The 8,595-nt window shown below is 46.4% G+C and overlaps 1 protein-coding gene across 1 annotated transcript in view; it reads left to right on the top strand.

Annotated features, from left to right (window-relative positions):
* The first annotated feature begins 283 nt into the window (after positions 1-283).
* HMX2 (H6 family homeobox 2) overlaps positions 284-8,595 on the top strand; it is a 79,140-nt gene continuing 70,828 nt past the window's right edge. The window contains exon 1 of the mRNA XM_069239139.1: positions 284-1,228. The gene's annotated coding sequence lies outside the window, so the exon portion shown is untranslated. The remainder of the gene's footprint in view (positions 1,229-8,595) is intronic.

Genomic DNA, 8,595 nt, shown 5'->3' with positions numbered 1-8,595 from the left:
GCCGTTTTTTCCGAGGGGCTGTGCAATCGGGCCACGTGTATTCGGCTTTGCGCAATGTGTATCGGGTAGCTGTTTCAGAGCTGGCCCCTTTTCCATGAAAGCATTCTATAGTCTCTTCTCAGCTACGACTTGAGCAGGCCTCGTCGGGCTGTTTGTATTAAAAACAGACATGTATTTCTTTTATTTGGTAGTAAATAGATGTTTCTGTGTATAGCAAACACTTCAAAGTCAGATATAAACGCAGAGGCCACATGTGCAATGATACTGAGAGCTGTGGGCCAGAGGGAACAGACTCCTGGGTAAGGCCAAGAGGAAGCGGGGATGGCACCTGGGAACTAATAGCAGGGGAGGGGGGCCGCTGTTAACGGGTACAGCAAGGATCTGGGTTAGTGAAAGGTACCTGCCGAGCTACACAAGGGAAGCGGAAGGGCGCTGCAAAGGGGGTCTGAGGGCCATCTCAGTGACAGCCAAGACTAGCTGGGGAACACCTGCGTAACAGCAACGGGGTGACTTGGGATCACTTGGATACCAGCAAGAGGTGTCGAGGGTCACCTGGATAACAGCAGAGGGGTTGTGGGTCAGCAGGATAACAGCTAGAGTGGGGCAGTGGGTTACCAGGGTAACGGCATGAGTGGGACTGAGACTCACCTCGAAAACAAAGACTAGCTGTGGAGCACCCGCAGATCCACAAAAGGGTTGTTGCGGGCCTGAAGAGTGGGCTGAGGACCACCTAGCTAGCAGCTGAGGGTCGCCTGGGTCATAGAAAGAAGGGGTGGGGCCACCTTCTTAAACAAGCGGCACCCTGACACCCGGACACCCAGACACCCGGATCCATCTGCAATGAAAGACACTGAGACTTTACGCAGCAATCAGAGACACCTGGACATTTTTCAGCTCTGATGTAGCTTTGGCCATTATCAACCACTGAGATACACGCGGAGATCCTGAACAGTCACCACCGAAAGACACGGGGAGGCGGTCAGAACAGAGATACCGGGGCACCAGTAAGGCCCAGCACTGAGTCACCTCGGCAGTAGTCAGCACCTGGGCACCGGAACCGCGGGAAGACACGGCTTTGACAAATATTGGGTCATCCACACGCACCGAGAGACACTAGCGCGTTAACCAGCACTGAGAGGCACCAGTGGATCAGCCACCGCAGAGAGACACCTCAACATCCGCACCAGCCAGCGCCGAGAGGCACAGGAGAACCCTGCGCACCGGAGAGGTGGGTTCACGACTTTCTCTTATCCCACGGGGCGCGGGGTGGGGGCAATTTATGAGGAAGTCAGGTTGACTGCAGACTCCTATCCGTTATAGGAAGGTCATCCCGTTATAGGAAGGGCAGTGTGTGTGCCGCCAAAATTCTGTAATGGCGGCAGAGAACACACCTGCCAGCAGCGAGCTCGTGGCCACGAAGAGAGGGGCACTGCGTCGAACTAGGGGGACCAGGGGACCATCTCGACACAAGGGTAGTGATGAGGTTATGGAGAGAGCGGCTGCTTCCTGTTCCCAGTTGAGCGCATGATGAGCACGGGGCTTTGAAGTGGTACAAGTGGCCCTGCAGAGAGTGGCGCCTCAAGCTGAGGTCCCTATAGATGTCACCAAAACAGCAGACTCCACGCCAGAGTTACTACTGAAGTAAGCGGGGGTCCAGAAAGGCATGCAGGCCCCAGTGACGTTAACATAACTGGACGTGCCCAGTGAAAGAACATGGAGGACCCCCCTCCAGACTCACTGAGGCCAGGTGCTGTGCTGAGGGGGCTCCCTAGAGCTCGGTGCCCCCTTCTCACCGTAGGGGGCCTGTGTTACGCCACTGGAGGGCACATCCCAAGCCCTAGTACAAGACACTCGGAGCTTATTGGGGGCAGTATAGTGTGCTGGGCACACGGGCTCAACAAGACGTACAGATGCAAATGATGGCACTTGCATGAGGTAAGAGGGTGCATGTCCTTTTGCGGGAGCTAAGTAACCAGCTAAGTGTGTCCTCCAGGACACACACATGGGCATATAGGCTTAACTAGAGATACTGATCCAAGTAAGGCGGCCTGCCCATGGGACAGTGTGCCTTTCAAGACTACTGATACTACAGAGGGGCCGAGCCTGGCCCTTGGGGGCTCAAGCACTCAAAAAGAAGCAAGAATCCAACAAAGAGAGCCGAGCCTGGCACATGGGCACATACGATCAATATGGAGTGCTGCCCAACCCGAGACAGCCTAGAGTGATTCATGGGGTTCGAAGTTTACAAAGGTATTAGGATAGGATAATGAAACTCTTTGAGAATGGTGCAAAGGCGTAACCAAGCAGTCAGAGTTTGTATCCGGCCTCTGAAGTAAAGACAAAATGTCATCCAGGAGGGTGTCTATTGTACAATCTCTTAGAATTTATCTCTTGATGTACTCCACTCTGCCTAGGTAGCCCCCCAAAGTTATAACGAGGTACAGGGCTTTCTTTTACAAGTTGCAGTGTCCTGGGATTCCATTTTGAGAAGAAAAACTACACAACATAGGGCAGCCGGACCATCCCGAGATTAGAAAACACAGAGGAGTGCTTCCTCTTCCTCAAAGTGTCATATGGGTACTATGGCTATTTCGAAACTATAGACTTTAGTGCAGGCAGGGCAAGGTAATTTCTTCAACTCTGGCTCTCAGTGTTTAATTTGTGCCCTTGATTACAGGTGCTGGATACTGTCGGAAATTTGCCCTTTCTGACTGGACTCCCCAGATTTTAGCCTTCTGCTGCTGAACCAGTTTTTGTTGCCCATAGGAATCTGTGCAATATACTTCTGATAAACAGTGGTAAAGTGCACATACTATTCCATTTAAAAGGATAAAGCTGGCATTGACATGATTGTCACCTTTATTTTATTTATAACCCCTAATATACAGTATTACCTGCACCTAGGGCCTGTACATTAAATGCTACGAGTGGCCTGCAGCCTTCATTGTGCCGTTTACTAAAGTAGTACTATTAAACATCCTTGGGCCTGCCACTGCAGCGTGGGTGTGCAGTTTAAAACTGCCATTACCACCTGATAAAACAAGCATTTTGCCAGGTCTAAGCCTTCCTTTTTATTACCTGTAAGTCACCCTGAGGTAGGCCCTAAATGCCACTTGGGCATGGTATTTAAAAAGTAGGGTATGTGTATTTAAAGTTTTATATGTCCAGACAATTTATATGTCCAGACAGAGAAAAGCACCCAAGGTCGTTTTCACTGTGGCAAAGCTGGCTCCCCATAGGTGAACAATGGCTTATCTTATTACAGTTAATTAGTGCTACATGTAGTTTAAGAACAGCTAGAAAAATACTTCTTCCACCAATTTTAATTGTAATTTAAAATGCTCTTTATTGGTAGAGTCAGATTTTAAATTATTATGTTGGAAATGCCACTTTTAGAAAGGTGCATTTCTTTGCCTAAAGTTTCTTGGGCCTCCCTGTGAATAGCTAGCTGCCTTGGGTCTGTTGGTGACTCCACTTCTGGTAGATGGTACCAGACAGAGGATAAAGGGCCATGTTGTAGAGTAGAGTGGGTATTTCTGATAAGCTGGCTTGGGAGGAGATTTGCCCTACCATGATTACACTTCAAATGGATCAATGGATCTGCTCCAACAGACACAATGTAACCTGACACTCAACCCGCCCTTGTCATTTGTGTCACTAGCCAGGCTGGAGCCAAATCCAGGGAAGAGGGAGGAACTGACCAATTTAGGGGGTAGACAATGGATTGCTCACCACCCACAAGTTGACACTAGGTATAAGAATGGCACCATCAGAACCTGAAATCAGAAAACTCCTTGACATGAGAAGAGTCAGGAGAAGTTCTACCATGCTGTCTGAGGAAGGATACAAGGAAGGGAGTGCTTGCCTTGAACCCTGGACCCAATAGTGACTCCAAGGTTCAGTTGGCTCACCTCTTGTTAAAGTAACTGGGACACAGCACACTACAAGAGGTCTTTTCCTACAACTTCCCAAGTGGTCAAGACTGGATCTTGTTGAGTCTTTAAGTGCCTCTCTTAAGGTCCTCAGGGCTTTAGAAGAGTACTCCTCTGGTGGATTGGGACTTAAAGGACTAAACTCAGAAGTTACAATCTTTGACTAGGACAAATCTGATTGGTGTATCTGACCTGCACTCCCTCATGGTCAGTGTCAAATTAGATTTAGGTCCTGTTCTACCATGACCATTACTATTATTGGCACTTTGTGCTTCTTGGTCAATATTTACTTAAATCATTGTAAATTCATAACTATAGTTCCTCCTATTAATTTTTGTCATTTTGGTATAATTTGGTGCATTACATTATACTCTATCTAATTTAGTTTGGGATTTGTATTGTTTTGCATTTCAACGTTATTATTGTTTTAGTACTGCATACATATTTGACACATTCCAACTAAGTTAAGCATGGCCAAGCTACCAGAAGGCGAAGCACAGGTTTACTAGGTGAGTTTTGTGGTTCACCCTGACAAGGATTGTGATTAATAATTGAGGTGGGCTCTCGCTACCCTCAACTAATACCCCAGATTCCTGCATTGTTATTCAGTGGTGGGTTCTAGTACTTGTGTTTTTGCAGTGCCACTCAGTAATTTGTGTAAAACCAAAAACCCTTCAATAATCTGATATAAAAATCTTTTTTTTTTAAATTCTCCTCCTTTTTTATTTGATCATTTATTCCCAAATGTTATCCTCCTACATTGTTTGCACCAGTGATTTTGATAACAATGGTGATGGAGCTCAGCAATACTTAGGGCCTCAAAGGGGCAGATGTAATGAAGCTCTGCAAAGAGAGAGGGCTAACCTTGAAAAATGGGGCAACAAATGTGGGTTTTTAAATACCCTCAGAGCCTTAAGCAGGCAAGCAGGATGCAAAATGCAACCATTGAGCAAGAGGGTGATTACCTTGAGAATGAAGAGTAGATGAGGGAGAGGTGGAGGATGAAGGAGCTGCAGAAAGAGGAGGAGGGAAACTTGCCCAGAGAAGCCAGGTCCTCAGATGCATATGTGGCTGGGTGCCAGACTCACCTGACTCCAGTGGACTTGGAGGACAGGCAGTATGAGATTGATTTGAAACTGCAGTTGACCAAATGGAAGTTGCCTACAGAAGAGAAAAAAGGCTGAGAAGGCCTTGGAAAAAAGGCTAGCCTTGGAGGAGAAGAAGATGTTGCTGACTCATAAAATGAGTCAGAAAGAGCTGGACTTAAAGGCCAAACAGCTCTAGAATCCAGCAAAAATGGTGGCGGCAACAGCCCAGTGTCCAAAGAAGACAAGATGGTCTACATACCCAAGGACCTGGTGCCTAGCTTTGTGGTGGGGTCAACTTACACAAGTGGTTTGAAGCCTATAGCGTAGCTCTGGAGATGCATAGAGTCCCTGGGCATGATTGGAAGCCAGTCTCTGGAGGCATATTCCCACTGAAGGGAGGGGTTCTCTGTTGGCCCTGGGTAAAGAGAGCAGGACACAGTTTACCCGCATGAAGGAAGCCACTGATAGGAAGTATGGTCTACCTCCTGAGAAGTATGGGTTACAGTTCAGGGACAGCCAGAAACTGCCAACTCAGTCCTGGGTACATTTTGTGGACTCGTCTAAATAGGCACTAGATGGGTAGGTGAAGGGTAGTATCAAGAGTAGATATGATAAGCTGCACAACCTTTTTCTAAATGAGCACACATTCAGTAATAGTTTTACAGAGCTGCACCAATACCGGATTGATTCCAAGCTCATTGTACCCAGCAAGCTTGAAAAGGAAGCAGATCTCTGGCTCAGAACCAAGGTCCACAAGAAGGTACCTGGGAGTGACCCTAAGCATGGTGGTTCATGCCCCCTTACTCTAGTAAGAGTGTGGGGGAAGTCCAAGGTAAAACAGACAGATCACAAAAAAGGACCCACAATAGTGTGAGGGGAAAGGATTCCCATGCCCTTTCGGAGAATATGGGAGAGATTCTGGTAAGCGGAGGCCCAGGGCGCCACTCAAGGCTGGAAGAAAGGCCCACTCAAGGCACCAGGTGGGAGCCTCTGTCTGGTAGTGGATGGTCTGGGGAATAGCTCTTGACACTGACAGCTGTCAGTGGCCTAAGTTGAATGTGGTGACTTTGGACAGAGATTTCCCTGAGTTGGGGGCAGATGACTGATCCAAGGGATGGGCTGGGCCGCATCACCTTGTTGGCCATGCTGCTAGTCTGCCTACTGGGATGCTTCTGTGAGCATACTAAGGTCAGGCATCCCAGAGATGTGGTCTACAGATGAGGAGAAGGGTCCCGCCTGAGTCAGTGCAGTGATTCAGGAAAATTATGATAGAGGGGGTTAGTTAGGTTCAGAAGGAAATAGACCAGACAAGTGGCATAGAACAGACAAGTGGTACTGCATAAGAGGTAAATTGTTCATGTTCTATAGCCTGAGCAGGGAAGTCCATCAAAATATTGATTAGTCTTCCCTGGCTTTTGTCTAGGGGGACGGGGAGGGCATGGAAGGTTCATGTTGAAAATGTGCTCTTTCTGCAAGGTCACCCCAGAATTTCACCTTCTGCTGATGAACCCCTTTTTGTTGGCCATAGGGCACTGCCCAGATTATTCTCCGGCTAAATAGTGGTAAAATGCTTGCACCCTTCCCTTCAAACATGGTAAAATTAACATGTACATGATTGCCTAATTTAATGTAGTATAAGTCCCTAGCATATGGTAATACCTGTACCCAAGATCCTTTTGTTTATTAAATTATACTCTAATTCTTTTCGTTATTTGTATTGTTTTTAATTTCCACTTTATTACTGTTTACCATTGCATAAATACTTTACACATTGCCTCTAAGTTAAGCCTGACTGCCTTGAGACAAGCTACCAGATGGTTAAGCACAGGTTTATTAAGGGACATTTGTGGTTCAACCTGACAAGTATTATGATTATTATTTGAGGTGGGTTCCCACCCCCTCAACTAATACCCCAATTTCTTACAGGTACCAACAGGCACATTTAGGGCCACATGTACAAAATTCAGGTTTTGCGACTCGCAATTTACGAGTCGCAAAACCTGACGTACAACAGTGTCAATGACACTGTTTGCGATTCCCAATGGGGTCGCAAATGACCTAACTCATGAATATGCATGAGGTAGGTCGCAATTTTTGGCCCCATTGGGAATGGCCGCCCTCACAGGGGGGTGGCCCGCTGGAGACAGCAGACCACCATGTCCGTAACTGCTTTTAAATAAAGCATTTTTTTTTTTTAAATGCAACCTGCTTTCCTTAAAGGAAAACGAGGTGCATTTCAAATACAAAAAATGAAACGTTTTCTTTTCATTTTTTCAGAGCAGACAGTGGTCCATAGGACCACTACTTGCTCTGAAAAAATATTTTTGCTGCCATTCACAAAGGGGAAGGGGTCTCGTTTGCGAATGGGTTAGCACCAGTTTGAAACTGGTGCTAACTGTGATTGTTTTGCGACCGCATTCGCGGACACAAAACAATTATACATGAGACTGCGACTCGCAATTATGAAGGGAATACCCCTCCCTAATTGCGACGCGCAAACCCTTTTTGCGATTCGGTAAATAGATTACGCAAAAATGGGTATGTACATCCCAGATAGCATTTTTCAAGTCGCAAACGTCCCTATCCGCCGTTTGCGACTTGAAAAATGCTTTGTACATCTGGCCCTTAGTGCCATATTTATGGCCTGGTTTGCGTCGCTCTTGCACCACAGAACATGGTGAAAGGGCAACACAAACCTTCAGGGAGATTTATGAAGACATGCAAGGCTACCTTTCGTGGCTGTTTGTGACTTCATACATTTTGAGTAATGTAATGCAGCACAAATCATTGCGTTACATTACTCTGCACCAGGGAGGCGTTTCCATTGGTGTTTCACAGGTGTTCCCACACAACATCCATTGATAATGATGCATTCCCAGATTTACAAAAACTTGTAAATCTGGAATGCGCCAAAAAAATGTGCCTCCCCAGAAAAGGTGTAGAGAGGAGAAATATGTTTATTTCTCCTTGTTTTTTCTTCTTTCTGTGTGTGCTGCAACTCTGCAGTGCGCATAGAAAGAGAAAAAAGCCTCTCAGCCTCTGGGGATTATTTCTGTTCATGAAGGAATGCATGCACCCTTGCACCACAGTGCAAGGGTGCAATCTATCTATCTATCTATCTATCTATCTATCTATCTATCTATATAGATAATGGTTACAGGGACGTTATAGTTAGGTTCTGTATTTACTTGCACAAAACCATAGAAATTCAGAAGTTATAGTTAGAGTTATTTCAAGTAACTATAACTCGAGCCCTAAGGTAACTATAACTGGCACCTCCACCATGCACTGTGTTTTATTCAATAATTTAACTGCTAATAATTCATTGGTATTTTTATTAACGTTATAAAAGTTGCAATGAGTGCTGTAATATCTGGGGTAATTAGCAGTGCATGGCGTGGGCGTGAGTTATAGTTACCTTAGGGCTCTCGCCCTCTCGAACTGGAGGGTTTGCTTTTGCTTGGTGGGAACTATTAGCTCCCACCAACCAAAAGCAAACAGCTATGCTCCAGGGATGGGCACTACAGGACGTAGCAGGAGTTGGCCCTGGAGGGAGGTCATCTCCAGGACCATGA

Source organism: Pleurodeles waltl, chromosome 6 (genome assembly GCF_031143425.1).
Source record: "Pleurodeles waltl isolate 20211129_DDA chromosome 6, aPleWal1.hap1.20221129, whole genome shotgun sequence".
Classification (NCBI taxonomy): domain Eukaryota; kingdom Metazoa; phylum Chordata; class Amphibia; order Caudata; family Salamandridae; genus Pleurodeles; species Pleurodeles waltl.
The sequence above is the reverse complement of the archived record's forward strand: the minus strand, read 5'-3'. Positions and strand labels throughout refer to the sequence as shown.